We start from the raw sequence: 22,826 nt of genomic DNA, 5'->3' as shown, positions 1-22,826 counted from the left end.
GGAGGGTCTCCATGAATCTGACCCCCAAGGATCAGCCTCCTGACCTCCCACTAATGTCCTTTATTTTCAGGACACACAGGCCACCTCCCCTACGCACAGGAACTGTCACTCCTTCTGAGACACCCGGCCCTGGGTCTCTGCCCTTGGAAGCAGAGGCCAAGCTGGTGACACTAGAGATGGAAGGTGGGTCCCCTCACCCGTCACCACCCAGCTGGCCCCTTTCTCACCCCCAGTGTCATCTCTGTGACCCTCCTGCTTTGAGGAAATCCAACCTCCCCAGAGCATTTGAGAATCTGGAGAAGACCCCGGTACCCAGCTGGGTTTCTGTGTCACAAACAGAAAGAATCCCTCAGGTTGAGGGCCCCATGGGCTCTCTGTGTGGTGTTGAAGGACCCAAGGCCAGGACACAGAGACCAACACTGGGGTAGGTTGGTGGGTTGTCTTCTTAGGGGACAGGAGTCCCCATCAGCCTTTTCATTGAAAGTGTGCTCTGCAGGCCAGTACGATCAGCCTCCCCCGAGAGCTTGTTAGATGCAGACTGCGGGGTTCAGTGCACACCTTCCAGGTCATGATCGGCATCTGAGCAGGATCTGCAGACCCACTCTGCGCGCAGGAAGCAGGGTGCTTCCCTACTCCCACGTCCTGGGCAGGCATTCAAGTTAGCTGTGCAGCTGCTGAAGCAGCATTTCTAAGGTGTCACCTGGGCACTCGCTATTTTTATGAAGTTCCACAGGTGATCCGAGGTACAGTGGGGGTGACATCCTTGTGAGAAGAGCTGTTGATGTAGCTCTTAGGGCTCCTGTTCTGAAGGGAAAAGTCAAATGTGAAAGCGAGAGAGCTGTCCTGTGTGCCTGGCTGAGCTATGGGGAATGTTCAGGACTGCTGATGACAGGCTGTGCTTGTCCAGACGGGTGTGTGTGTGTGGTGTGTGTGTGTGTGTGTGTGTGTGTGTGTATATGTGTGCGCGCGCGCGCACACACGTGTGGCAGTTACAGGGAACAGAAGTATAGACAGAAGGCAAAGTGGATGAGGGCACAAGGGAGGCAGGAATTAGGGGAGGCAGAGGGAGGGTCCAGGGCTGAGACCCCGTCCCTTGTCCACGTGACGGGGAAGCTCTTCTGCACAGGAGCAGTCTCAAAGCACAGGAGGGGAAGAGATTAGATCCTCTAGATCTAGACAGTGGTCCTTGTGAGTGTTTCTGGAGCCCAAGCTCTTCTCCCTGAGGGAAGGATGAACAGACAGCACACACATGGAACCGCTCAGAACCTACCGGCAGAGGGCGATTTTCCAGGCAGAAGCACCTGCTGGCTGGTGAGAGGACCATTCCCTGGGGGTGGACATGGGGTTGGGAGACAAGGACTAGCAGGGGTCTCCTGGGGGGGGGCAGGCGGGATGGGGCTGTGAGAGGGGACAGAGGGCTTCTGTTTGGACCTGAGGGGAGAGGACATGGAGAGAGCAGAATGGGGGAGGAGGCCAGCAACAGGAAAACCTCCTGAGCCAGATGTGGTGAGGTGCAGGAAACCTCAGTTAGGGTACGCTTGACAAGTTATTCATCACTGAGCAGGAATTTCTGAAAACCGGTAGTAATAATAACAATTTATGTCAGGGCGACACCAGGAAAAGTTTAACCAGGGGCTCTACACATTGTCCTTAATACTAGCCCTAGAAAGGGGCCGATACTCAGCAGGAGGTGGGGGGCCCTGGGAACACAAGTTCACTCACTCACAGGAGTTTGCAGCCTGTTGCTGGCACTGGGGTGCAATGAGATCAGACAAGCCTCTAGCCCTCACTGAGGTCATGTTCCATGGGAAAGAGACAGACAAGGAAAGGTCTAGGATATGATGTCAGGTATTCACGGGTGTCATGAATGGAACAGATCAAGAAAAGGTCGGAAAGTGAAGATGGAGGGACTTTGGAGGAGGTGGTCAGGGAAAGAGTCTCCCACGGACACTCCTGAGTGTCAACAGGGGTCTGAGGGCAGTGAAGGGGTGAGCTCGGCAGACACCTGGCGAAGAGTATTAAAACAGAGGAAGTACGAGATGCAGAGGTGCTGAAGTAATGGTGGCCATGCTGCTGACCTCGACCATAGGAGACACACGCGCCCTCACACGCACACACACTCAAACTTCAAGTCTGAGAGATAAAGAGAACTTCTCGTTCCCCAGGGCCTCATCTTTCTATCCTCAAACGTTGATCAATTTCTCTCTTCCCTCCTAGTCTCACACTTAACCTTCTGGAACCCGCCCGCCACTGCCCAACTTGCTATCGTGCCGACCAGTGCTGCCGAAGGGAAGGATGTGCTGCTCCTTGTCCACAATCTGCCTGAGGTTCTTCTAGGCTATATGTGGTACAAAGGGGAAGGACAGAATAGCAACAGGCTAATTGCATCATATACAATAGCTCTGGGGCCTGCAAACAGTGGTAGAGAGACTATAAACCACAATGGATCCCTGCTGTTCCAGAAGGTCACCCAGGAAAATGCAAGATTCTACAGCCTACAAGCCATAAAAAGGGCTATTGGGATCGAAGAAGTAACTGGACAGTTCCGTGTATGCCATCAGTGATTCTTCTCTGTCCTCTGGGAGTCGGGTGTGGAATTTTACTTCACAAACACAGGATCGGCAGTCCTGGACTCTGCCTCCATCCCCCCTGCATTGCGTTCCAGGCTGGGGGTTGGGCACGAGTGCGGGAGACACACATCCTAAGATCAGAGCTCCCTTCCCGGATTCCAGCCCCTGCAGACATTCACCACAGGGAGAAGGGCCAGTCCGATGGGAGTAACTCAGTGGAGGGAGACCAGTCTCAGTCCAACCCCTGGGCTCCTCCCATGACCATTACCCTAAGAAAGACCCTGCAGGGCCTCAGTGGTCCCCTGGATCCACACAGAGCAGCTAAGCCCAGGCAGGCCCTCCCCAGACCCCTGTCTCATGGCTCCTGACTCCAGGGACCCTGGGGAGCCTGCGTCAGGTTGGGTTTGGCATCCTGGGCAGGGCTGAGTGGGAGCAAGGTTTTCCCAGGTGCCTGAGTCACAAGGTCACCTGAGCTGGTCACCAGCTGAGGCTCAGCCCAAAGAGCCACATCTGGGCATAGGCGGATCCTGGTTCTTCACCGAAGACTATGGATGGAGAGCAGAGATGGACAAGGTCCTGGAGCCATTAGCTGACTGCCCTGGGGGACTTAGGGACTCCAGAGGAAGGTCAGTGTGCCCAGAGAGGGACAGAGGATTGAGGAGGCTCCTGGCACCTCCTCATCCTGCAGGGGTCAGGTCAGGGCATTCTCTTTGGATTCGATCAGTAACAGATGCCTCTTATGTGGGCAGCTCCCCATCCCAAGACTTAGGTCAGGTATCAGGTACTGTGCCTATTTTAAGGTTAATTCACTGGCAACCTGGCAGCCACATCTTTATCCTACTTGATGAAGGAGAACCTGAGTCACACAGACCATGAGCAGCAGATCAGATTCACTTGAGGGCGGTCTGCAGCCCCATCCTTGCCTCCGCCCCGCAGGTCCTATTAGGTGTGTGTGACCCCAAGACAAGCCATCTGCGCAGATCTTTTCTTAAGCGTCCCCACTAAGAGGGAGAGATTCTTGTGTAGGGAGTGAAAGGAATGGAGAATTAGTTTGTTTTTTACTCTAGAACCGAATTGCCTGCAATAACAATCAGAGTCAGTGCTGGGGACACTTAGGCCTCCCTCTCAGGTGGCCCGTCTACACACTGCCCTGCTCTGGACTTGAAATCACTTTGTTTCCTGATGTGTTGGTGTCACTCCCGCTGGATACAAAGGAAAGGACTTTCCTTCTCACTCCCCAGTCCACACCTGCAACCAGCTCAGGGCTCAACATGTAACAAACACTCAAATGTTTTGATGAAGCAAGAAGCAATTGTGGTGAATGAATGAGTGAATGAATGAATGATTCGTGATCTCTAAAGAGACTGGCGCCTGAACAAAGAGTCTTTGGAGTTCTGGCCACACAGGACAGGCTCGTGTCCTTCTAGAGGCTCATACCCATGTCTCAGACCTTTTGCTACTCCCTAGAGAAATATTACTTCCCGCAATCGGCCTTAGGCCCAGAGGCGTTAAGAATAATTATTACATATCGAAGAGTTTTAACTTCTCCTAAAATGTCTATCTCATAACTGCCAAGCACAAATGGCCCACAAAGGCCAGCATTTCAGCAAGTTTATGCTCCCCCTTTCCATCCGTCACCCTTTCCGCATTTGTACAAGTCCTCACCTACCCTCAGCAAAGAGACAATGAGTTTATGGATCAAGGAGAGGCCGCCAGCTGGCTCTGCCTCCATAGCCAGCTCCTGCCTGTCCCGCTCACTCTTTTCTAGCTCATTCCTTGGACTTTGACTATGCTCGACCACTTATTGGCTCACCGGCTCACGTCAGTTGCAAATACCTGGAAAGACCTGACCCTACTCTCAGCTCAGGGCCTGAGCAGTCAAGTGACCACTGGCTTGTTCCTGGTCCCCATGTGCTATTTCTACTCCAACCCCAGTCTCTAGGGTGTCCTGGGAAATGGTACCTCATGGAGACACACTTCAGCTGGGTGATGTAGGCCCATGCAGCTGGAAGGAATCTGCCCTGGCCAGCCAGGCGGTCAGCTGGTCAGTGAAGAACCAGGAGAAGTGCGGGCTGGAGGGGTCTCTGGCTTCAGGTCCTGTGTCTTTCCACAACCAAACCCTGCCGATCTACTGACACTTGAGGAAGTCTGTGCCTTCTCCAAGACGTGGAGCTGGTGACCTTACGTTCTCCGAGCACTGACAGCCTCATGCATTTCTCTCGTGATACACAGACCTGCCTCATTCCTCGAAGGACTCGGATTGGCCGAGAGTTGAGAGGTACCAACTCTGATTGAGACGCCTTTGGAGGAATTGAAGGTCCCACACAGGGCAATGTTCCCTGTCATCTGCACGGCGGAGCTACCCACACCCAACGTCACAAGCTACAACTCCGACTCCGAGAGTTTCGATTTGCATTTCTCTAATGATAGCGATGCTGAGCATCTTTTCATGTGCGTGTTGGCCAATGTATATCTTCTCTAGAGAAATGTTTATTCAAGTGCTTTGCCCGTTTTTCCATCAGGTTATTTGGTTCTGCTATTCTTCTGGATATTAATATTCTGGGTCGTAACGCCTCACCCGATATGTGATTTGCAAATTATTTTCTCTCATTCCATAGGTCACCTTTCATTCTATTGATTGTATCCTTTGATGAACAGAAGGTTTTCATTTTTACGAAGTCCAGCTTATTTATTTTTTTCTTTTTTTACTTGTGTTCTTAATGTCATATTCAAGAAACCATTGCCAAATGCAATGTGATGAGGATTCTCCCTATATTTTCTTCTAAGAGTTCTACACTTTTAGGTCTTACCTCTAGGATCGGCTCATTTGGAGTTAACTTCAGCTCATGGTGTGAGGCAATGGTCCACTTATTCGTTTGCTGGTGGATTTTGCTGTTCCACACCATTCGTTGAAAAGACTGTTCTTTCTCCATCGAATGGTCTTGGCTCCTTTGTCAAAATAATTTGATCGTATAATCAAGGCTTTATTTATGAATCTCCATTGTATCCCATGGTCTATATGTCTGTCTTTATGCCATTGTCACATTATTTTGGTTCTTTTAGCTCTGTGGTAACTTTTGAAATCAGGAAGTGTGAGATCTCCAATTTCATTGACTAGTTTAAAGAGTGTTGCAATTATTTGGGGGTCCCTTGAGATTCCATATGAATTCTAGGATAGATCTTCTATTTCTGAAAAAAAGTCATTGGGATTTTGATAGGGATTGTATCAGATAAGTCAATAGTTTAGGGTACATTGACATCTTACCAATATTAAGTCCTCCGGTCCGTGAACATGAATGTCTTTCTGTTCAGTTGTTTCTTCTTTAATTTCTTTCAGAAGCATTTGGTAGTTTTCAGTGTACACATCTTACACCTTCGTGGTCTAGTTCACTCCTAAGTGTTCGGTTCTTTCTGATGTTATTGTAAATAGAATTGTTTTCTTACTTTCATTTTGGATCGTTCGTTGTTATTGTAAAAACGCTAGAACTGATACTGAGCGTTGATATCGTTTCTTGCAACTTTGCCGAACTTATTAGTTCTCTCAGGTTTTTTTGTGTGCGGCAAAATCTTTAGAATTTTCTACACATAAAATTGCCGTCTGCTAAAAGAGATCCTTTTTCTTCTTCCTTTCTAATTTGGATGTCTTTCATTTCATCTGCCTGCCTAACTGTTCTGGCCAGGACTTCTGTCCTGTGTCGAGTAAGTGGTGAAAGCGGCATCCTTGTCTCGTTCATTATCTTGGTAAAGTTTTTGGTGTTTCTCCATGGAGTATTGTGTTAGCAGTGAGATTTCATGTATGAGCTTGACCATTTCAAGTAGTTTCCTTCTATTCTCACAGTCCCTGTCTTCTGTTTAAAAAATGTACTTGTTGAGAAACATGTAGTTATTACCATTTTTTAAATTGATTGAAATCACTTTATTTACAGGTCAGAATTGGTCGAATAATGGCTGTTTCCTTTGGTTCCGCTTACATGTAGAATTTTTTCTGGGCAAAACAATTTACTGAGGTTTTATAGGAGTATAAATGCCTTCCTTTTTATTGAGCTTTATTATGATTATTTTTCAATTTAGTTTCAAGTATACAGTACATTGGTTAGACATCTATATAGTTCATGAAACCCTCCCTCCCTCCCCTGATCCTCCACCTAGTCAATGTATTAATGCTGACTGCATTCCCTATGCCATGCTCCCCATCCCCGTGACCATCCATCAGCTACTAATTTGTACTTCTTTAGCAGCTCTTAGCCCCATTCTCCCAGCCTTCCAAACTCCCCTCCCCTCCGTCCGACACCAAATTTTCCGCTATATTTGTGAGTCTGTTTTTGATCAGTTTGTTCTCTTTTATTCCTTAGATTCTGCATGTAAGTGAAATCATATAGTGTTTCTCTTTCTCTGTCTGACTGAAATACCTTCTAGGTCCATCAAAACAATATCTTTTCCCATCCCCTTCCTTTTCATATGTAGAGGTCTTGTTTTCTTATCCTTTCAGCCACTCTACCTTTTGGTTGGAGCACTTAATTCTTTTCCGTTTGAGGTACTTCTTGATAGTAATGTAGTTGTTACCATTCTTTATGCCTGATTTTGATACCTATTTTTTTCATCTTAAAGAAGGCCCTCCAACATTTCCTATAATATGGGCTTGGCGATGATAAATTTCTTTAGCTCATTTTTGTCTGGGAAGCTCTTTATCTATCCTTCGATTCTAAATGATAGCTTTGCTGGATAAATTATTCTTGGTTGTACTTACTGGGTCTTCATCCTGTTGAATATGTTTTGCCAAGCCCTTCTGTACTGCATGGTTTCTTTGGAGAAATCGGCTGCCAGTCTCACGGATTTTCTGTTATATGTAATTATCTGTTTTTCTCTTGCTGCTTTTAATATTCTTTCTCCGCATTTAACTTTTGACATTTTAATTATGAGGTGTCTTGGTGTGGGCCTCTTTGGATCCCTGATTTTGGGAATTCTCTGAGCTTCTTGGGGTTATGTCCATTTCCTTCACCAGGTTAGGGAAGTTTTCCATCATTATTTCTTCAAACAGCCGTTCAACATCTTGATTTTCTTCAGTTATGCCAATCAGATATTTGGAGCCTTAATACTGCCCCATATCATCCTTAAATTATTTGTATAGTCTTGGCATCTTTTTTCTTGTCATTCTGATTGAGTGTCCTGATTGGTTTCCTGTCTTCTAGATAGGGCATTTCGTCTTCTTTATTCACTTTGTTTATTCCATTCAGAATACTTCTCATCTCAGATAATGTGTTCCTCATTTCAGACTGGGTGCCTTTTCTAATTCCAATGTTCATTTTTATGTTTTTTGTCCCTTTGCTGAAGTTCTCACTGAATTTATCTACACTTCCCGAAAGTTCATTGAGCATCTTTATAACCAGTGTTTTGAACTCTGCATCTGTTAGATTACTTGACTCCATTATATCTGGATCTCTTCTCTGTTCTCTCATATGGCTTCTGCTTCTTTATCTTCCCATTTTGGCTGTCTTTCCGTGTCTGTTTCTATGTACTCAGCAAAGCTCTTCAGTCTCCCAGTCTTATTAGTGTGCATTTGTGAAGTAGGCGTCCAGTGGCGCAGTCCTAAACTGGGCTGCAGGCTGAATTTAGCCCAAGCCTCTGCCCCTCTGGGACCATCTGTCAAGATTCAGCAAGCAATCCACAGATGCTGTGCTTATAGGTGCCTCGAAAGGCCACACCAGAAACCGAGGCCAGCTGCCTCCAGCGTGAGTCTAGGGGCTGCTCAGCAAGGAGCACCTGACTCGCTGAGGATTTATCAGGATGTGGTTTGGATGGAGCTGCGAGTTGGGGGAGGTGGGGTTTCAGGGAATCCTCTGCACGGGACGACCTCAGTCATCCACTTTGATGACGTCACAGCTATGGCGGGGCTGTGTGTGCACACTGGGAGTAAGGAGAGCTCAACAGGGAACAATGGATACCGCCGGCACTTCTGTACGTAGCGAGTCTCTCTTCGGCCCTCACTCTGACGATGTCTACCTGTAAGTCCCTGGTGCCCCCTGCGCCAGGTGCTCACACTGGCGCTCAGAGTGAGCAGGTCCGGCACCACGGAAATCTGCTCACGGATGCGGCCCATTTAAGAGGCTTCTGTCACCGCCACTGCCACTTACTCAGCCATTTGGGACTGGGCAGCCCCGTGTCCTACCTTCTGCTATTGCGGGGTGATGTCTTGGACTTCTCTCTAGCTGTATGGCTTGTTCCTCCAGATCCTAGGTGATTTTTCCTTGCTGCTTGCTCTTTGTTCTTGTCACAAGTTTGATTTGGTTGCCAGAAGGATGAACAGAGCCTCTGTCGTCTATGCCATTTCTTCCCTCTTCTTACATTCTTTATTCGTGCTTTTGATGCATGTTTTTTCTTCTTGAAGAAGTCTCTCCAACAATTCCTGTAATACTGGCTTGGTGTTGATGAATTCCTTTAGCTTGTTTTTGTCTGGGAAGCTCTTTATCTGTCCTTCGACTCTAATTGATAGCTTTGCTGGATAAAGTATTCTTACTCACAGATCCTGGGCTTTTGACATTTGAATATTTTGTGCCAGGCCGTTTTGTCCTGCAAAGTTTCTTTTGAGAAATCAGCTGCCAGTCTTATGGGAGCTCCCTTGTAAGTAACTGATTGCTTTTCTCTTGCTGCTTTTAAGATTCTCTCTTTGTATTTAACTTTTGGCATTTAATTATGATACCTCTTGGTGTGGGCCTCTTTGGGTTTATTGGGGCGGGGGGACTCTCTGAGCTTCCTGGGATTGTATGTCTATTTCCTTTAGCAGGATAAGGAAGTTTTCCATCATTTCTTCAAATATATAGTCCACTTCTTGTTCTCCCTCTTCGGGTAGCCCTATGACACGAATGTTGTTACCCTTTTGTCCCATAAGCTCCTTAAATGATTATTATAGTTTTGAATACTGCTTTCCTGCCACCCTGATTGGGTGTCCTTGGCTTCCCCATTCTCTATGTCAGTATTTCGAGCCTCTTCTTCCTCCACTCAACTGATGCCGTCTAATATGCTCTTCATCTCAGATCATGTATTCTTCATTTCTGACTGGTTCCCTTTATAATTTCCATTTCTATTTTTATGTATTTTAATTATTTCGTAAAGTTCTCTTTGAATTCATCTACCCTTCCCCTACGTTCATTGAGCATCTTTAAAACCAGTGTTTTGAAGTCCGAATCTGTTGGATTACTTGACTCCATTTTTCCTTGATTTAGGTTCTGTTCTTTCATATGGTTTCTGCTTCTTTGTTGTTTCATTATGGCCACCTTTCTGTGTCTGTTTCTATGTACTAATCAAAGTTCCTAAGCCTTCTGGTATTAGTTGGCTTTGTGTAGCAGGTATCCGGTCGCGCAGTCCTGAGAGGGGTTCGGCTTCAGGTCAAGTTTAGCCCCAGCCTATGTCCATCCTGGGCCATCCCTTAAGATTCAGCAAGCACTCCACAGATGGTGTGCTTAGAGTTGCCTTAACATGCCCTGCCAGAAACCGAGATCAGCTGCCCTTAGCGTAAGTCTTGGCACTGCTTAGCAAGTGACGGAGAACTCGCTGATGACACAACTGCTCAAGAGGTGCATACAACATATCTGTGAGAGAATCATTACCTAAACTAGTTAAGATTCAACAATCTTCACGACAACTACAACTGCAATTAAAACGAACTTATATTTGTAGTCATGCACTGATTGTCCAGTATCCACCTGGATTTTGGAGCTACCAGATGTCAGTGAATTAAATAGGGATATGATGAAAATCGTCCCCACTGTTTCCTTACATTCCTGCAGATCTTGAATCCCTGCATAAGCCCTGAAAAGTGATATGATTTTCCTTGATGGAATGGTTGAGAGGGGGAATAGATAGATTTAAATGTTTCCACTAAACACCTGTTTATTATCCTACGACAATAGCTTTTACCTTCATGTTAAAAACCACGGTGAAAGTTCTTTTAACTTGTAAGTGTATATGCAGTCTTTTTATACTTCTTTTGCTGGAGAAATAACTGCTGGGTGGTTTCATGGACCCTGCAGGTTCAGCGTGACACAGATGTGGGCAGGAAATCCATCACTTTCCTGTACCCTGAAACCCTTTACTCTATCTAATAGGGGCCATGATGGTGCGTTCAGTCCCCTTGATTTCAAGGTAAGCCAGGCACCATATCTAGCAGCTCTCGAGACATGTGGGTCTTTCACCTTTCCAAGTGTACAGAGACTTAAAATTCCTGTAGGTCTTTTCTGAGCCGGATTGCAAATTCACTTTGGGCGTACACTTTGGCTTGGTGGTGCACCAACCCTACTCTGAAAAATGGGGCCTCTTTCTCATTCAAGAGTCAGGTTAGGCAAAGGATTATCCCTTTGTATTGATGCAGCTAATGTCAGACTTCTGCTGCTACGGCTTCATCTCCTGATTGTGCCTAGTAAATGACATCCTCGTTAACCATATATCTCACGTCCATAAGGATACCACATCTTAGGGGCCCTCTCCCGGATCTCAGCAGTCTGATACTTCTGCTTACTATGGTGTTTGTGTCCACTTTCCTTCTTATGGCTGCCTGCTGGCCTCTTCCATTCCCAGATCTCGACGACCTGTTGATACTAAGGAGCCCAGCTCTGTGGCAGCGCCTCCTGTTTCAGCTCAGACCTTTGGATATTGCCTTCCCTTGCATCTCAGGGATGCTGGGGTCCCTTAATCAGCGCTGCTCTCACCAGCTCTCCTGAGGACGCTAGTTGGCTGGTGGGATTCCAACTCACATAGGAGACCTCTTCCAACATTCTCACTTCTCTGAAGTTTTTGACCCTGATCCCACTATCATAGCGCAGTGCATTTAAATTCTGCAGCAAAGCATCCAGAGTTAGTTCGAATCCCACAGATTCAGAGCAAACTTCATTGTAAAAACAGTCTCACATGAATACCTGCCTCATACTTGGAGCTTCCTGGCCATCTACCCTTCTGATGAACGAGCTACAACTTTTGGCCCTGAAGACCCCTTTGGGGTGGGTGTTTTGTTTAAAGGACTCATGAAACTCGGTAAAGTGCTTTAATAAGAATTACAGGTTTCTTACAGCAAAAAAATACAATTGGGGACCATCAAAAAAGAGGAGCATGTTAGGGCTATGCCATGGAGGTTTCCACAGATAAAGCTCCCAGTGACCCCTTTCCGTGGAATCGGGACACATCACCCTCAGCCACATCAAAGTGTTTGCGAACCAAAAGCTCATCTGGGTCCCCAGTGCAAATGGGGGTTTCATTACATTGTCTGCTGTGATTGATGTGGTCATTTTATCGAACTCAGTCTCGACATCCACTTCTAAACTTGGAAGATGAGATGGCTCAAAGCCAACCTCATAACCAAATGGTAGGTTTCCGAGTGAGCAGTCCCATCCTGAGACGTATGTTACATGAGATCGTAGGTGTCCTGAATACAAATGTTGGAAACTTTCCCCGGGGTTGAGAGACTGAAGAAACGGGCCGACAACTCTGGCCTTACATCACGAGTTTATTAAGAAAACTTACAGAGGAGGTGTGTCCAGGTGGGTGGAAAACGATATTGATATCCTCTACGGAGTGAGTCAGGATGGATAGAAGCAATTGGCCAAGACGGCCCCGGATAAAGGGACAACCTTTTACATGCTTGCCCCAGGGGGGGCAGCAGCCTTGTCCAGGAGCCAGTCCACAGATAGTGGGTCTCGACGGCGAGGGAACGACAGGGTCCCACCAGAGACTGAGCAATTCCTACCCACCCAGGGGTGTGGAGTAACTGACTCATCACTGCGGAATGTCCCATTGCAAAATCCAGTAAACGATCCCTGTTCCAGGGACACAGGATTCGGTGTCCTCATTATCATAGCTCATTAGCCCATGACAAGTGTTGGACTAACTCTGTGTCTATTGTTTTCAGTACCTTTACCATATTGTGTACCTTGGTTTGCGTTTCCCATCTCAGATGTGGAGCAATAAGTCCCACAAGTTCGTTGTTTAAATGTATTAACACTTAGAAAGCACCTTTGTTCACTTGGCCAAGGTAGGCTTTCCAGTTATTAATATTATGCATTCTTGAAAGGACATTATTTTCCATTCCACCAACCCTGCGGCTTGTGAATTACAAGAGAAGTAGAACGTCCATTTGATATCTTGTTTTTATGCTCGTTCTTCTATATCACGGCCTTTTAAATGTGCTCCCAGTTCAGGATCTACTCTATGGGTACATATTGTAGTCGTTAGATTTCTAGTCCCTTTATGGTAGTGGCCTGATTTGCCTACCAACATGGACAGGTTTCAGTGAAATCAGAGGCAGTGTTGGCACACAACAGCATATTGGGTGCCCTGGCTCAAGGGAAATCAACTTGCCTGTCCATTACCAGTTGGGGGCTTCGCTACATAATAGTCTTAAACTAGGGCTTTGCTGACTCCAAAGCAGGTGACTTGGATTAAGCTCCAGCACCTCTTCCTTAGCTATGTCAGATCCCACCCAGGCACTAGGGTGCCTATTTTTCCGATGTACTTAACCTGCAGTGTCCACTGACAGGTCAGTCGTATAGCACGTAATTATTGCCGGCATCTGCTTCCTAATCATCTTGAGATGTAGATGCCTTGTGAGCAGGGACGTGGAAGATGCTGAGATCCTCCTCGGGCTCTAGGATGTGACCGCGAATATCATTTCACGTCTATTGATTAATAAAAGTTTGGTCATGATTATGTCCACCTCTATCTCCCATTGTCCTCACCACAGAACCAATACTTTTAGAATAGCTTGTCACTTTCCAGAGCTCATGCATGATTGCCGACCATCCTTCTCTTAACTCAGCCCATGGATCTTGTGATTTGTTCCTCTTTTTTTTCCAAGATAGTAACAGTGGATGGTTGAAAAGAAGTGCTGTCCGGATAGATAGGCTAACTCGGCTACAGCTGTCTGAACATTAAGCTCCAGCAGAACTTCCCCTGTTCCTTGTTTGCATGTTCCAAGATTCAACAAAGGCATAGCACAAGGAGTGCTTGCACATTCTATAAATTCAACAGAGACTAATAGTTGCGATATCTTTAGAGAAAGGACTATGTGACAGAGAACTCGTCTCCTCTAAAAAGGCCTGCCATTTTGCTCAGTGGAATATTCTGAGCCATGGCAGAGGCTGGTCAGTAGATCACATTCTTAACACACTCTCAATGGAAAGAAAAGTTTTTACTGTAACAGGCTGTCGTATTAGAATGTATCTGATCTCTGCACCTTTCCATCCTTGGGAGAAAAACTCAAGGGACCTCGCTCCTTTTGGTGTTTTTGCCATAATGCTCATGCCATGCCTTCCGAGTTTCCCGAACTGTCTAATGTAAATGACAATCCTGCCTGTGAAACTCCAGGAGCTTTAAAATGTCAGAATAGTATTTTTGCCTTCTCTGGGAAGCCAGATGTTTGTCCCCACTTCCATATATGTCTTTCTAACTGGGTGATAAAATGGCTGAGGGTATCATGGTAAATAGGATAGGAAAGTTTGCCAGTGCCCCAGAATTCCCATGAAAGCCAGTGCCTCTTTTCTATGTTTTATATGTGGTAGGCTCGGGCTTTGTAATCGACAGACTTGGGGACAACACTTGTCTTACCTGACCACATGACCCCCAATAAGCTTACTCCAGTGCCCGGACTTTGAATTTCCTGCAGATTCACCACCCTTGTTCTTTGTTGTAGGTGTTCCAGCAAAGCCTGAATAGTTTGCTGTAGCAGAAACACATGCTCACAGATTAATATTATCTCATCACAAGCCTATTTCTCAGATGTCAGGAAGAAAAACGGACGTGTCTTGAGCCACCATCCCATGGCGCAGGGTGGGCTCTGTGAATACCCTTGATATGAGCTCTTGGAAGGCAACCCCAAGAGGAAAACACATTTTCTCACAGAGGGCATCAGCGTCTTGCCACAGAGCCATTCAAAAAATATACGCACAAAAGCAAAATCCTATGGGTAACTCTTCCTACATGGTGGCTGAACAGAGTCCAGCTTAAATGTACTGTGGTACATGAAAGAATGCAGGTACCAAAAAATAGGGCTTTCAGTTGGGCAGGGAAGAACCAAGCTGCAGTCTTGGTTTAACCATTGCCCTGACTCTGTTGAATTTACAGTCATTTCTGACCCATGCTATATACCCTAGAAGTTTATCATTGCCTTTTTTTTTTTTTACAATGTATCACAAGCAATTTAACGCACCTAATAAGCTTACCTTGTAAAATAACTTTTTAAGACTCTATCATCTGAAATTTGGGAAACTTGTCAAAATATGTCAAAGAGATATGGACTTTGACTAAAAAGATCACCTTACAACTTTAACTGAAAACATATACTATTTGCATGCTATCAAAGATGTTTTCCTTTTCACTCCTATTAGTTTTTGTGACATATACTGCAATTGATCTTTTAAGAACCTCGATTTCTAATGAACTCTAAGAATCAAACAATGAACACTCTTTGGTTTGCCAATTTTTCAAAAAATATAACTTCTAGGAGATAGACTATTTCACTGTCAAATACATTGCATGTGTGTTTGGGTATGTGAGTTGGCTTGTGCATTTGTGTCCAGATGAAGGCATGAGTGTCCATGTATGTGTGTGTTAAGGGCATTAGACCAAGGGACACACAGAAGCATGTCCCTAGGGGCATGGGAGCTCACACATTAGGAAAGGGGGCCTAGTGGACAACAAGCCAACCGAAGACAGGGCACAGAGATGTAAGGCGAAGAAGGAGAGTGAAACCCTGATGGAGCTAGAAATGCAGAGTGAGCAGGGACTTAAAATAACATGAGGGCCCTGGAGAGACAGAGGTTTGAGCTGAGGATGTGGGCCACTTCAGAAGAGGAAGTGAGTTAAGCATGGGGTGCAGAGCAGAAGCGGTTTTCAGATGCCTTGGGGGAGGGTAGCCAATGAAGAACTGGCTCGAGGTGGTGACAAAATACCAGTTTCCAGAGCTAGGGCAGGGTTTCGAGTGTTCGCACTTAACAAGCCGAGATGTGCGTAATTGTTTCCAAAGCTGCGTCTGGGTCTCGTGGTTGCAGCATGTCTAGTTGTGCTGTGGGAAAGCTAATGTCGACCTCTGAACATCAAGTCGTCCTTCTGAGGAACTTTCCATTTAGCGAGATACCAAGATTTATGAGTAAGTGAACCAACCGAGTCCCCAGTGGAGGCCGTAAAGGAGACTGGGCATGAGGAGCGGGTGGGGGAGGGCAGAGGGCACCAAGACATTGACGTCTTCATAGCCCAGAGAACCCACAAAACTGCAGGCGGTAGGGCCAGGAAGTTGAGTACCAGCCAGAGCTTGCAAAATGCAGAGTGCAGAAGAATCTAGAAAACCTGGGGGATAGGTGGGGGAAGGAGATCAAGAACTAGAAAGGGCTGGAGTGTGGGGAGGTGAATCTAGAAAAGAAGAGAGCAGGGAGGAGAAGTATGTGGATGGCTAGGATGAGCCTGGTGTGTACAGAGCCCAGAAGAATCTAGCAAAGGAGGAGAGGGGAGAACAGAAGAAGGAAGGGGAAGAGAACGAAGAGAAGGCTCTACCCTGGAGCATCGGGGTTGGATGTTAAAGTTGATTTATCCTAAAGTTGGGACAACTTTTATTTCTTTATGCAAAGTTAAAAGAAAAAATAAGGCCTTGATCCTATCCCATGTCGCTTAAACCTTAAACCTTATTTCTTCAATGGCACCGCGGCTCATTCATTCCATAGGCTTCCCCATCCAAACTCTGCCTCACAGGTTTGGGGGTTTCTTTAAGAGACAGAGCTTAACCTTCCTTCTCTGCCAACCACAATTTGTCCCTTGAAGAGTGCCTTCCCCAGTGACCCGCTCTGGGCCCTCTTCCTTGCACTGGCTTCCTCGTGTGGACATTTTCTGTCTGCTGCCATTTTAAGACTTCCTCCCAAGTTTTCTCCTCCCCTCACACCCGGAAGTGCCCTCTCTCCTGGCACCCAGGCAGGTTTACAAAGCCTCCTGAGGAGTCAGTTCTAGAATTTTACCTTTGATACCTCCCACACCCTACAGCCCACCCTGGCTCACACTCCTCGACCCTCCTGCTCCCATGGGGATGTCCGCCCTGCATGTCGTGGTTCTGTGCCAGGTGAGAACCACCAGACACTCACCCAAAAATGAGAAGGCAGTCACCATAGAACCAGCTCTGAGATCACATACTTGTTAAGCCAGCCCTCATTCTCTCATTTTCAAGTTCTTTGTCAGCCAGGCAGAGTTAGTACCATGATGAAAGCAAAGTTCAGAATCGAAATTTCATGCCAGTAATTTATTAAATCACAGCTGAGAAATCAGTCCAGGCAGTTAAGACAGGGAACTGTGGGTCCTCCGGTCGATGGTTATTATAACGTACGAGATTTATATTTAGTAATAAAGCCGCAATCTCCTCTGTTAAGTTTTCATGATGTGTTGTCTCATGAAAAAACGATGTTTAATAATGAGGCCACGATCTCCTCTGTTCACTTCCCTCGAGGTGTAGAATTGTAAACATCATACGAGGGGTCGCTTTTAAGTAGCAACAGAATTGTGTTGGGTAGACACCTACTGGAGCATAAGCAGAAATTAAACAAGACTCTGTTGTTCTGGCTGGCGATGCATCATGTTTTTAAAGCAATGTGTGATCTTGTCCTTTAAACCATTCATGTAATAGATGTTGCATGCAGCTGACGCTGCCTTGCAGAGTAGGAATCTCAGCCCCTTTTCAATCAAATCTGGACACACTTTGTCCAAGAAAGGCAAAGCTAGCTGCATTCTGTGAGTAATTAATCTATGTCTTACGAATGTCCATACCATTACCGAGAGCATCGCTGCCACAAGATACACTGCTTCCTCCTTGGCCTTCTCCACGAGAAATGAAAGATGCGAATCCATTGCATCCACCAGAAAATTTTAGCGTCAGGATCCAGTGGTTTCAGGCCAACAAATGACTGCATTATGTGAGCCCCAGCATATTAGACGGAAGTCTCAGATAGGCCTCTCCCCCAAAGAAGTCTGGCCAATGAGGGTGCGGCAGCAGAAACGCCTTGACGTTGCACCCCACCAATGTGTGGGCGCCACGTTGGTTAAGTACAAACAGGGCAGGCAGTGAGGTGAATCTCCCTCCTACAGGGCGGGAGGAACATAGAGTGGTTCAAAGAGGCATAATAGTTCTCATATATGAGGAGTGGCCATTTTCAAGTGGTATTAATACTTCTAAAGAAGTCCCCAAAGAAGCAAGCATTGTTCTCATGAGCACATAGAAGTCGAGAGGGGTGCACTACAGCCGCAGCTCTTATGCCAACACCCTTCTAACTCCACCTACACTTTCACTTCACCTTTAAAAGAGCGCGTGACAAGTTTATCAGATGTACTCTCACAAAACTGACAGACTCTTGCCTGGAACAAGTGTTAAAAAGGACCTTGCGTTCACTCTCCAGAGGACTAAAGAGCCTGGCTATAACACCTGCCTCATGACCTCAATGTGTGCTCATTCCCCATTGTCCACTTGGGCATCCACCTCGGAGAAGGCCTTTCTGTTCTCACCTCGTTGCTTTTATTGTTGCTGTCACAATCTCAGTGTGCTTGTCTGCTAGAGAGTCAACAAACAGGACACTGGACAGGAGAAAGGGCTCCTACCAGGTGAGCTGCCTTGGTTTTATGCCTGCTATTGTGGACTAGTGGGCATTGAGCTGAACTGTCAAGAACCTGCCCCAGAGATGGAGGTTTGAAACCTAAGGTAGGCAGCAGGGAAAGGCATGCAGACAGAGGGTTCTGTTCAGAGTAGCGACGGGAAATTGTAAATCCTGAGATGGGGTATAATATTGGATTTGATCTGGGATTAAGAGGATCTACATGGAAGATGGTGTTTATGAGGAGTCTAAGATTGTGGCTGAGGATACTGATTAGGGGAGGTGTAGACCTACCCTTTAAGGGGGCAGCAGCGGAAATAATTGCGACGAAGTTGAGGGCGCTGTCCTTCCAGACTGGGGTGGGTTTCATAGCGCAATATTGAAACAGAGGAGATATTAAGGTTCTTGAAATCACACATTACCACCCTGGCATACAGGATAAGGTAGAACAGCAGATGCACAGGTGAGCAGAAGGCATGGGACAGAGGCTCAGTGGGAGAGGTCGGTGAGCATCCAGAGTGGGGCTAAGCATCTGGGGAGTGAGGAGCGATTGGAGGGCTGAGGAAAACATGAACACAATAGACTTGAGGTGAGGGCCTTAGAATCAGAGTCAGGAAGGGAGTTTGTGATGTAGTCTGACTATAAAAGGAAAAGGATTGCAGTCTGGCAGAAGGTGTGAGTGCAGGGCAGTGCACAAAGTGCACAGGAAGCTCTTTGCAGAGTTTTCTTTTTACTGTCCGCCTCTGAGTAGGGTGACGTGTGGAGCTTGTTTAAAGTGTGATTTCAGGTCAGATGCTGTCAGCATCTCTTGGAAGTGCTGCAGGAAAGCAAAATGTCTCCCTCTCTTCCCAAACCCTCCTCTATTCTAGCCAACAAGGATGCCATGTCCCAAGGATCTGTAGGTGAGTGTGTGAAGGACAGAGGAGTTTGCACAAGTGGACATGTCACATGGAGTAGGGATTGAGGTAAAGAACAATTCTGGAGCACGTGGAGCCTTTCCTTGTTTAACGAGTCAGAATGAACATTCTGTGAGTCCACAGGTGAGAGCTGTGTGACAGGACACAGCGCTTGAGTGGTAGGTGCTAGTGTTCTTTGTAACCTACTTCTGTTTGACTTGGGATGTGCCACCCCCATATATTATACCTGACGCTGTCCCCTCCCAGCCTTGTGTTAGAGGATGTGATAGAAACCAGGCAATAAGGATGAGTCCTGGTTGCCTGCACGTGTTACCTCCCACATTCAGACACTCGGTCTCTCCCGAGGCCAAGAATCTGGTTGGCAGCTGTGGTTCTATTGCCGTAGAGGGAATGGCTATGCCTTAGATGCCTAGGAGTCTGCACATAATTCTCCTATTCTGTTTCCACAGAGACTTGACAAAGCATTATTCTCCGAACATGATGAGACAAAGGTGCAAGTGCCGTAACTCAACCTCTACTCTGGAGGGAAGGTCCAGCGGGGCTCAGGCCACTGGAGCCACTAAAGCTTCACAGTCCTAGCAGATCTTTGAGTGGTCACAGATGTGGATGGTCCTAAGGCCCATGGAACTGTCACCATTTGCTGAACCGGCCGATCCCTAGATCTGATGCTGTCAGTGGCATCATTTGTACCTGTATATGTGTCCTTACTGATGTCTTTCTCATTGATCATTAAGGAACATGGGCCTCGTGTCTTCCTAAGCCAATTAGAATCCCCGTCATTTCTGGTTCAGCTCATCCAATTATCGTGTCATCGTCCATAATACTCTTTTGGATTATGTGATGTCCTGTGGATTGTCTCGAACCCTTTGGAATACACAGGCAGAGAGAGAGTGACCGTGAACATACACAGTAGTTCTTCCCATGTAGATGCTCACAGTTGCTGATCCACTTCCTGACGAGTTTTGGAAAGACTGTTTTCCCACGAACAGCTGTAGGCCCCGCATTTGAGAATACGTTAGCAACTGCTCTAATTAAGATACATTTGTTACAGCAAGTATATTTTGGTTCAGTAGTTCATTTTCGTAGTCCTGTGCCATTATCTGTCTAGATTTTGGAGAAATGAGACTGATGAATTAAATGGGCATATGATGTGGACCATGATGCCTGTGTCCTTCACTTTGATGGAGGCCCTGATCTCTGTCACTTGCCCTGGGATGTGATAGGTTTTCCTTCTCCTGAATTGTAATTGGAGGGGAGAGAGAGGTTTAGATGTCTCCACTGAACATCACTTCTGTTTCTTGCTGTAAAATCTTTTACTTTCAGGTGTAGAAACCACTGTGAGAAATGTATTCACAACTCTGTATATGCATTCTTATCATACAACTACAGTGGGGAAAATGACCACAAGGTGGGCCCACAGATTCAGTGGGCCCAGTGTGAGACAGGCATATGTATCCAAAGGGTTCAGGAATACATGATTTTCTTGACCTTTTTATGTCAATGCTCTATGGTGGTGTTTTGATTCATTGAATGTCAGTTGAATTTGGGCTCAATATCTGAGACCTCTGGAAACACCTGCATATCACTCATTTCCAGGTGTCCAGTTACCCAGATGATGTCTATACATCCCCTTCGAAGAAGCACCGAGGAAGCACAATGCTACACCTATTTTGGTGTTGTAGGCACACTACTCCTAGGGGATCGGACATCTTTATCATTCAAGAGTCTGGCCCTGCGTTTCTCTCCTTTTGCTGGTTCCCAATTGTGTTCTCTTGCTGTAAGAAACCTGTAATTCGTATTAAAGCACTTTGCCGAGTTCCATGAGTCCTTTTAATAAAACATCTTCCCCAATGGGGTTTTCAGAACCAAAAGTTGTAGCTCATCCATCAGAAGGGTGGATGGCCAGGAAGCTGCAAATATGAGGCAGTGCTGATGTGAGACTCATTTTCTAAAGGAGTTTGATTTAAATAGATGGAATTCGCACTAACTCTGGATGGTTTGCCGCAGAATTTACATGCACTACACTGTTGTAGTGGGATTAGAGATCAAAAACCTCGGAGAAGTGGGAATGTTGAAACAAGTCTCTTACATGAGTTGGAATCCCACCAGGCAACTAGGGTCCTCAGGAGGGCTGGTGAGAGCAGCACTGGGGAAGGGATCCTCTAGCATCACTGAGATGCAAGGGAAGGCAATTTCCAAAGGTCTGAGCTGAAACAAGAGGCGCTGTCACAGGGCTGATCTCCTTAGCGTCAACAGGCTGTTGAGATCTGGGAATAGCAGAGGCCCGCAGGTAGCCATGAGAAAAAGTTGGACACAAATACCATCTGAGGCAGACTGTTGAGATCAAGGAGAGGGCCCTTAAGATCTGGTATCCTTGTGGACAAGAGTTCACAAGGGTTCACAAGGGTGTCATTCACTAGATACAATCAGGAGATGAAGCTGTAAAATCAGACGGCTGAGGTGAGCGGCATCAACACAAATTGATGATCCTTTGCAGAGTTCAGACCCCAGAAACCCTCACAACCAGATTCTTGCCTGAGAAAGAGGCCCCATCCTTCAAGTAGGGTATGTGCACCACCGAGGCAAGTGTACATCCATCGTGATTTTGCAGTCCATCTCAGAAAAGTCCTACAGGAATTTTAAGTCTCTGTACACTTGGAAAACTAAAAGACCCACATCTCTCAGGAGCTCTTGGACATGGTGCCCGGTTTAGCATGGTATCAGGGGACTCTACACACCCTCGTGGTCCCTTTAGAGTGAAGGGTTTCAGGGTTACGGACATTGATGGGGTTTCTCCCCACATCTGTGTCACGCTACCCCACGGTGTCCGTGAAACCACGCAGTGGTTATTTTTCCAGCAAAAGAAGGATAAAATGAATGGATATACACTCAGCAGTTAAAAGAATTTTCACCGTGGGTTTTAGACCTGAAGGTATCAGCTATTGTAGTAGTATAATAAACAGATGTTTAGTGGAAACATTTAAATCTATCTATTTCCACTCTCAACTGTTCCATCAAAGAAAATCATATCACTTTTCAGGGCTTATGCAGAGATTCGAGACACCCGCAAGAATGTAAGGGTACGGTGAGGACTTTTTTCATCATATCCCTATTTAATTCACTGATATCTGATAGCTACAAAATCCAGATAGAGAATGGACAATTACAGTGCATGAGTACAAATATAAGCTCTTTTTAATTGCAATTGTCGTTTCTGTGAAAATTGATGAATCTTACCTAGGTTAGGTGATAATACTCCCGATGATATGTCGTGTGCAGCTGTTGATCTGGCAAATGTACTTTTTCAAAACAAATCAGCAAGAGAGATTGGTTAGCAACAGGGTGCAGTTATCATAGACCAATAACTGTACAAATTCATGGTCTCTGACTCTATTCACTGCTAAGAACACGAGATCTAGAAACCTGCTGGATATCATACTGTCCCATGATATTGATGACAACATGAAAATCAGACACAATCATCAAAAAATTACATGTATTTAAAAAATTATTTTTTTACTTTTCAGTGACAGTTGACATCACAGTATATTTGTTTCTGTTGTACAACATAGCCATGAGACATTTCTATAACTTACAAGGCAATCTCCCTTTTAATCTAGTATCCATCTAATACCATCCATAATTATTACAATACTATTGACTACGTTCCCCATACTATACTTTATATCCCCATGACTATAGTATTGTGATCACCAGTTTATATTTCTTAATCCCTT

The 22,826-nt window shown here is 46.0% G+C and overlaps 1 long non-coding RNA gene across 1 annotated transcript; it reads left to right on the top strand.

The window, feature by feature from the left end:
• Positions 1–15,511: 15,511 nt before the first annotated feature.
• On the top strand, positions 15,512–21,025 carry LOC107512294. Its single transcript, XR_001597253.2, has 3 exons — positions 15,512–15,699; positions 19,042–19,137; positions 19,539–21,025. It is a non-coding gene; the product is annotated as an uncharacterized LOC107512294 (long non-coding RNA).
• The last annotated feature ends 1,801 nt before the right edge of the window (positions 21,026–22,826 follow it).

Source organism: Rousettus aegyptiacus, unplaced genomic scaffold (assembly GCF_014176215.1).
Source record: "Rousettus aegyptiacus isolate mRouAeg1 unplaced genomic scaffold, mRouAeg1.p scaffold_m13_p_14, whole genome shotgun sequence".
Taxonomy (NCBI): domain Eukaryota; kingdom Metazoa; phylum Chordata; class Mammalia; order Chiroptera; family Pteropodidae; genus Rousettus; species Rousettus aegyptiacus.
The sequence above is the reverse complement of the archived record's forward strand: the minus strand, read 5'-3'. Positions and strand labels throughout refer to the sequence as shown.